We start from the raw sequence: 9103 nt of genomic DNA on the forward strand, positions 1-9103 counted from the left end.
CACACACACCCCTTTCAGACCCTAAGCACTCTGCAGGGTTCTTTAAAATACGCCTGTACAGCACGTGGCACTACTTAAGGTACATCGTAGTGCCTCGGTACCGCGGGCAGCTAGGTACGACTGACTGTAAATGATCACATAACACATTGATTCCATACATTGTACTGCCACTCCTCTCTGTTCTGCTGTTACGTGTTCAGATCAATAAAAATACGTGATCCTAACATTAGTGCAGTTCATATTGATTTGGTTATTTGTAGACAACCTTAAATCATCAGATCACAGAATGGTTTGGGTGGGAGGGGACCTTAAAGATCATCCAACCCCAACCCCTCTGCCATGGGCTGGGACTCCAGCTGTTAAGAGTGCGTGGAAGCACTAAGGAAAGCACATCTAAAGAAAACACGGGAAGTTTAGGACAAAATTGCCAAAACAAGAGGAGTTAAATGATCTGCGGGGAAGAGCCTGTGACTGAGGCTGCCTGTAGAGGGGAAGGCTGACTGCAAGGCAGACTGGCGGAGTAAAAGGCCGCAGCCGTCCTTGTGAACAGAAGGGGAAGCACCGCGCGGCCGTGGCGTCACACAAATGGGCGCAGGTGGTGGTTCGGGCCGAAGTCGCACAACTCCAGGTCGCTGTGGCTGTTTGTTACACTGCAGTTACACCCACACCCGATCTTCACCGTGCTGGGAAAAACCTCATGTATGAAACAAAGTGCTGGCCTGTTCTCTGACGATTAAAAATGTCCTTTATTTGCTCTATCACGGGACTGAAACTGGTGCCCTTGCTGCTTGTTCTGCCCTCGTGTGTCTGAATGACGCACTGATGTGGGTGAGTAGCATCAGTAACGGGTGATGCAAGTAACCTTGGGATGGCTTTCTTATTGCCAGTACCACCCTCTTTGTGACGGGGAGGCGGGAACGCACTTCCTCCTACAGAGCTGGTTGCAGTCAGCATGAGCTGGGGCCTATTAGGTTCTGCAGTTACTGTCCGGCCTCATCAGTGCCAGCAGAGCCCAGTGTGAGCAATGCCATTGCTAAGAGAGAAGGGAGACCAGCTGTGTCCTGAGAGGAAGCGTTAGTATGAAAAGAAACAATGAGCAACCCGAACCGGGAAAGCACAAACTCTGGTCAGTCCTTTGGCTAGGGCCTGGTGACTGCACGCTTGGATACGGAGAATCAACAGTATATACTATTTCCTCTCCTCCTTTCCCCCCGTCATTTCCAACAGAAGAGTTCTTATTGGTATCAGGACCAAAGCATTCACATAAGCATCAGCTTTAGGAAGCTCTGCAGCTAGCTGAAATACAGTGGAGCTCCTACTGTGGCCTTCCCTGTGATGGGGCACATCCAGACGTCTTCTCCAGTTTCTGATATCCACAAAAGGTGAGAATATAACATCCTTGAGTTCTCTGTCTTCCGTCAACTTTGGCTGAAGTTTTACTCTCTCTCTCCAAAATGAAGAAAGGGACATGTTAAGGACGGGCTGGGCTCACCATCCTTTGGTACCCAGAGAACTGAGGTAGAAAAAGTAAACCATCCCCTAACGGACCTAATTTCCGTGCTCTTTCTCAGGCAAAGTCCCCAGTGGAGGGTTTTTTCCCATAAAAAGCCTTAAGAATTTGGTGCAGTACTTTTGAACTTTGTAAGAAAATTGATTTTCCCATCCAAAAAACCCATATAGCTATTCTATAGGTCTAGTTGCTTTCACAAGATTTGTTTCACTGACGAGAAAAGTGCAAGTAACAAACGATGAATACCAGGAGGATGATCTCTTGACTTCAATCCATCTTCAGTCTGTCAATGGCTGAAACGATAACAAACCTTAGAGTAAACAAAACAGTAAATCTCTCTCAGCTATTAGACAGGTTCTCATCTACTGATAAATCTACATAATCTTCCTTGCTCTAGGCAGCAATCTAGGCATTGCAGACGTACCCTCATAAAACCTAAGAAGGAAAGGATTTTTCAAGGCATGTACTGCAGTAATTTAAACTAGATTTACTGCAGCCTTTATCATGGCTTCTTTCTTGTTTTTTAAACAAGTTCAGAAGTAAGAAAGTTGTGATATAGGAAAGCAAGTTTTTATTAAAGAAATCTTAATAAACAATGGTAACTATGCAAAAAAAAAAAATATTATTTTCAAATTTTAACAGCTGCTCTTAGTAAAACAGCAAGTGAAACATCAGCTCAAAAGAATCCCTGAAGAGAAACAGTGCCCTAGCACACTACAGCAAGCCAATAATGAAGTCTGTGAAATTAGAGGCAGAAACGTCAGCTGATGTTCGTACACAAAATCTCCCCTTCCAGGAAATTTATTATTGTTCCAAGAGCCTGTAAAAACTTACATCAATGAACCCAGAGTCAAATTCTCAGTTAACATGAGCCTCAGACATGCTGGGCTCAGTAGAGCAATGTTGATTTACCTCAAAGGAAGGTTTACCCATAGCAGTTTCAAATGTTTCCCTTGGTGCAGAGTAAGCGAAGAGACGCATTCCGAAGCATACTGCTGAAGTTGGCATCTGGCCGGCTTTTAACCCCATTTAAGAACTCGGAGGAGCCCTACAAATTGTTACACATCCGCTGCACTAGAGGGGGGCCTAAGTTAAAAATCAACAAACTGAGCATGAAGAGCAATGTTTGCAAGATGGAAAAAAATGTAAGAGAGGCATTAAAAAAAAGGAAAAAGAAGGCAGGATGTGTCAGTTACTACACAGAGCAAGCTTTGCTCAGCTGTCAGTGTTTTTCCTCACGCTACGGTGGTTTGAATCATTTTGCAGTAAGCAAAATGACTTTAAAATAGAGATTACTGTAAATGAGCAGACAACGGAGCTGAAACACAAGGTCTATACGAGTCAAGTTCACCTCGCGCTTCTGTGGGGCAGAGCAGCCTGTTTTGTCTGGGGAGCACTGACCACTGTTAGTACTTGGCATGTTGGTAGCTCCAGGGACAATCGTGAAGAATTCACCCCATATCCATTTCCCTGTAAGGGAAGTTCCTACTGCCTTAGGTGTTCACGATTGGGGCACCAAAGGTGAGGATCCCTTTCCTCTCCCTTTTATAATTACAAAAAAAAAATATTACTGCTTCTGTCAAATGCTCTTTTCCCAGCAACGTGAACTAAATGCCAGTTATCTCAGGTACCAAGTAAAGCACATTAGAGCTCTATGAAATTAATCAGCAATGAGGAGATTCCCACTGACATGATGAACAAATTCCAAAGTTCCCACTTCAGACCCAAAATGTCTGGATTTCAAAAAAAACCAAAACAAAACAGGAGCTGATTCTTCCCACTATAAGTGCCGTTTGTCCTTTGGCCTCTACCCTTATTCTGCCACGTACAACAGCTGAGGAGATTTTACCTGGTAACAGATTTATTGTTCCAATTTTTCCCAGCTCTTCCTGAAACCTCCACGCTCCCTCCCACCAAAACTTTGTACACACCGAGCCTGGAAAGTGCTGCAGAACCGCAGTCAGGAATTACAGGTTGGTCAGGAATTGCACCCAGTGTACTCCCACATTTTTCAAGATTCTAATCCATCCGCATTGCATCTTACAGGCATATGGTGAGACTGTGAGACACAGTCGAGATCTGACTGGCAGAGCTGTCCTGAGTCACCATCTCTGAGGGACAAAACACCACACTGACACCGTTCCCTTCCAGTTATTTATTTTACCCAGTAAATACCAAGTTTCCTTGTTTTTAAAACGTGTTTTATGGTGAACATGTAGTTTGTGGTCTCCACATCCATGCTAAAGCAGAACATTTACGCTGCACATGTCTACTAAAAACTGCTTTTAAGAATCAACTTCCAGGTGTAAATGCATTCCGTCAGCTTTCCCCTTTCCCATAACAGCCACATGACAGCGCTGTACAGCATGTGCAGGTAACTGGTAAACAACTGGAACATTGCACAACTACCAGACAGATTGTAAGTGATAAATAAGGCTTCTAGCAGTTGGAAGCTCCCTCACACTTGCCGTTCTGGCAAGTGTAACAAGCACAGATCACTACAGCAGCTAGACTCACTTCAGCTGTCACCACCGACCTTTGTAGAAAGATGCTCACAACCCTTGGGAAGAAGTCAGGGTGCTCTGTGACCTTTTGCAAGTATGGTTTATTAACATCCCAATAAATCGGTTACAGAGACAAAAATAATAAAATCGAATTGCGCATCAAGGTGCTCCAACATTATTACAAATTTTTGCAGTCAGTGAAGCAGAAAACAGGAATGATCCTGACTACAGAAAGTTTTCTCAAAAACCTGGAAGTCAGTGATAATTCTAACACATTCATCCCGAAATCACTAATGCCCTATCAAAACAAACGACAAGTTCGGCATTTAGCAGCTTTGCGTACGTAATACACCTCATACTTGTGGTGTGTTTTTCCAACACCGGAACTAGTGTAACACTGCTCACGTAAGGACAAGACTGCCCGATTCTGAGGGCGTCCAACTGTCTCACTGGTGCGGAGCTGAAGGAGCTCATCACCTCTCGTGGATCAACCTCCCAGATATTCTCATGAGCTTTAATACAGTTTTGTTTTACACAACAAAAACACCAAATCCACAATTTATATTAAAAAAAAAAAAAGGAACCGCTTAAAATAATTTTAAACATATGGCAACTATTTACGTGGAAAATTTATCTTATTGCTTTCAAAAGCTGCAGCAAGAACAGTACCTAAGAACTGAGCAGTACAAGAATATATTTGGTGATAAGTTACAGCATTTACTAAGTTTCAACAGATAAGCCAGATAACGTGTGCAGTTTCTTATGAACCCACAGCTGCTGGAGTAAGTTGCACCCACCAGTAGCTAGAAAATAGAAAGGATGAGTTAGTGAATACTGTGAATTTTATTTATAGTAGGCATTATACATGACGGAAAACACAACTCAAAAAACCCCTTTCATTTTAATGTATCACTCCTTTGAATAGCACCATCTGACTCTAGCCCTTGCAAGATGTGTTCGGTTATGTGGAGAAGCTGGATTTCATCCTTCTCTCTAGGAGAGCCGCGCTGTGGGCCAGGTTTTGCGCTCCTCTTCAGCCTGCCCCTCTGCAGGAGCACGCAGAAAAAAGCCCTGCTGAAGAGGATAGGCTCAAAGCTCCCTGCTCTACAAAGCTGGTCATCTAGAGATGACAGAAGAGACTGACACAACAGCAGATCCAAGAGTGCTCATTGGGAGTGTGCTGGGCAGGCATAGCTGCACACTGCCGTAGCACACTACCCTTCCCAGGCTGTGCTCCGACTCCAGAGTGAAAAGTGGGAGCAAAGTCCTCGTCACAGTCAAGGAAAAGACAGGCCACAAAGTTTATGGGGAAAGTTTTTAACTACAGCTTTTAGACACGATTTCTGATTTACAAGCTTGTTAAAATGGACTGTTTTCCTATTCCTCAGAAATTTTTGTTTAGTATTGAGAAAACGGGGCACTGGGTAAAGACTTAAGAGATGGGAGGGGCCACACAGAACACCTGGACAGGAAAAAAAAAGAGGGAGGCGTGGGAAGGGGTGATGCTTTTGTTAGGTTGGGTTTTTGCGTTGTTTTTATGAGACCAGCACCGGACCTTTGCGCAGCTCCTAAGCTGCCCCTGGTCGTACGCTCTGGCCCCATGAATTTGTGTTCCTTTCTGTACAGTGTTCTGCCTTCAGCACTAAACTGCCAAGTCATAGGGTGACTGTTGGCGACCACCACGTCCTGCGGGGGCCAGCTTTTGAGCGAAAGCAGCAATCCTGCTTCCAGAAACTGTCAAGCCTGCAAATCTGGAAGTAGAGCTGTGGTTTCGGTTTCTATGAACACTATTACCCTGGATTTTTTTTTTTCCTTCTTTGCCACGTAATTTGAAAACTGAGCGAGTGTTTTAACACCCGAAGGCCTGAGCTGCTCCATCGTCTCGATGCAAGTTGGTGTTTTCACTCACGCAAGTTTAAGTTGTCACTTAATGAACAGGTACACAACGAAGGGCAGTGCTAGGTGAGTGCCCCTCAAACTGCCCTCCAAAAGCACATGAAGTAATGTTTATAAGGTCATCCGAGAGGACAGCTAGAACAGCAGGCAGTGGTCACCAGGAAATTGTTAAGACTGATCCACGGAGCTCAACAGCCTGGGGAACACTGCTGGGTGTGAAAGGAAGCATTAAGTTCCCTGATACTTTCTTTATACCATTCAGGGTAGAAATGGGGGGGAAACGTGCCTCAATGTCAGTTATTAAAACCAAGAGCTGTCTTAGTTAAACTGCAGAAAGCTAACAAAGTTTTGGGGAAGAAAATTATGAAAATTTCATATTTTACCAAGAATATCAGTATAGAGTATATTAAGGTTTATGAATGATGAATATATTTTTATGCAGAAATACACAGAAGTAACATCAAGACAATTTTCTCCCACTTCTTAATATACAGTTGACAGAAGTTTAACGACGCAACCCAACTGTTTCATACAAAAGTAAGCAGGGACAACTACACTGCAGTTGGAAACAGGGTCAGAGGGTCATTCACAACCGGTTACATCGCATTTGCAGCTGCATCTCAGAGATTTACAAAGGAGCTATTACTCATGCAACGATTTTGCTTCACGTATTCAAGAAATGCCCTGGATTATTCTCAGGCATTATTTTTCAGGAGATGATAGTAAAATTCTGAAGTTTACATTGTTGACAGGGAAGTTTTGCTGAAGCAAATTTAAATAAGGCACTACCCAACCCAACGCTTCTTGTCATTAACCAAATGTGGTTTTTACTCATTTTAGATTGTAAGATACAAGGCAAAACTGCTAGTCTGATTTCTCAAAAATCACGACTCAAACACCCAATATGAGATTTGTTTTGTTTAACACCCGCTGATTTCAATGCTTTACAATTCTTTAACGTTGCCTTTTGGCTTCTTATCCTTTTATTTCAGATGCTATCAACTCTTAGGTCATATGACAAAGAATGGGGAGATCCCCTCCACACACAGAAAATACAAACCCAGCAATCAGATCAGACAGTAATCACAGGAGCTGCCAAATATGATGATGAGCAAGTTTAATGCATCCGCCACAAATTTTGCTCCCTTTCTAAAAACTTAGGTTTTTTTATTTCTCCTACCCTCTTTTGTTGTTAAATGAATTTTATTTTTAGCATAAATGGAAATTAACCACAGCAAGAATAATTACAGGTATCAACAGATTGCTGTGCCGCATCTTGACAGTTAATACAAGAATAAAACACAGGAAGGGAACAAGTCATCAAGAGGAAGAGCCAAACAGCCCCCAAAGGTTAAGATTTCCTTTGGCATCAAAGCCCAGATTTTGTCTTCACAACGACGTGAGACTTGCCGTGCTGTAAGCTGCTGGCATGGTAGTCAAGTGTTTAAAAGATGTATGAAATAGAAAGAATTATTTTAACGTCTTTGGTAATAAATTACAGAAATGACAGTGAAGCAGAGTTCCAGGGCAAAGTGAAAAATGGTGGAAAAGCATTCATCTGCCTCTAAGACAACAGGGCTTCAAGGTAACAGAAAACAAAATTCAAATACACGTCCAATCTGACATCCCAGATCTGGTTGCAGATGGAAGCATTCAAAGCATGTCCTTCATGTTACATGTAATAGATGGACCCATTTTCAATGGGTTTTCTTTAGAACAACGCAGCACACAGCAAAGTGCAAACTTTTCTAAGCTACTCATCCCCCCTGTAGAAGTCTTCCTTATCCATGCCCTGTCCAACTGTTCCAGTCATAAGCCAGTTAAACGTTTGGGTTTATTTTCTGTCACTAAAGTGGCATGTAAGAAAAAGAAAAGGGGCTGGTGACGGGTTATAGATCTAAACTTGAAAACTCTATTGTTGCCAGAGAGTTACAGACACATAGACCAGATTTGAAGAATAATGCATCCAGCTTGAGTTGCAGATATGCAAATTATTCTGTTAATGACTGTGGTATTGTGATTTGATGGAAAAAAAAACCCAAAGTATTGCCCATCGCTATAATCTTCATTCAAAAGTGCGACTTCTGCTACATTTGTTTCCTGCAGTATTTCTGACCTATGGTTTAGTAGCTTCACAAATCTAGCCATATGTATAAAATTACAGGAAAGAGATGCAATTGATTTAGTGCAAGACACTTGAATATTTATCTGAACATAACAAACAGAGAAAGATCAAAGACTCCATACATTTCTCCATAAGGCAGGTGGTCATTTTTTAAATATAAGATCTTAAATATGCTGTTTATTTCTTAAGAGGTAGAAAATATCAAAATACTAAGAAAAAGTTTCTAGCTTAAAACAATGTTTGCTTACATCTTTAAAAAGTCTTACTGTTGCAATTTTTAGGTTAATAAAAACAAATGAAGCTACGGAAGCACAGGATTTCGTGCTCTGTATAGATTTTACTTAATGGAAAAAGAGAGAGCTGCTTCATCTAGTCAGTGCTCAATCAGTATATACAAAAGATCTCCTCCTCTTGCCCTGTTGGGGGCTATAAATCTGAAGATTCCCAGTGAAAAATTTTGGCGATTCCCAAATTTCTCGCACTACATTTAGCCGGGTACAGTTTAGGTATAAGGCAGTAGAACCACTGCTGCAAGCTCAGAACTACCTCTTCCACAATGCTAAGAAAGCCAATAGAAGCAAAAGCTTATTTAAATCTTTTCTACAGGCAGCAAAAGATCATACTCAGATTCCAGCACCAGCTGATAATGTTTTTAGCAGTTTACACCAGCCCAGAGGCAGCTGAACTACTCACTGAACTGTAGAAGCCTACTTACAGTTTGAGTTACTAAGGCTCGCACTCGGATTTCTCAGCACAGCTAGGAGATGCTGATGCTACTGTCTTCAATGCAATTCAGTAAGGCATAAGTTAACTCAGAACTGATGTTATTACACACTGGGAAGGTAGTGTAAAAGCTCCTCTTTTCCCTCTCGCTATTAACATTCAGTACTATTTATTAAATATTTTATAAAAGAAGTTTGGGTATTTATACATTCAAACAATCACTGCAACAGTCAGAGTAAAGAAAACAAATGAATTATCAGATTCTGTATTAAGCACAACTCCGGAGATATGCACACTTGCACACATGGCCCACACATATAATATATGTGTGTGTGTATATATATA

The sequence above is a fragment of the Eurypyga helias genome, unplaced genomic scaffold (assembly GCF_000690775.1).
Source record: "Eurypyga helias isolate BGI_N326 unplaced genomic scaffold, ASM69077v1 scaffold42060, whole genome shotgun sequence".
In the NCBI taxonomy this organism is placed as follows: Eukaryota; Metazoa; Chordata; class Aves; order Eurypygiformes; family Eurypygidae; genus Eurypyga; species Eurypyga helias.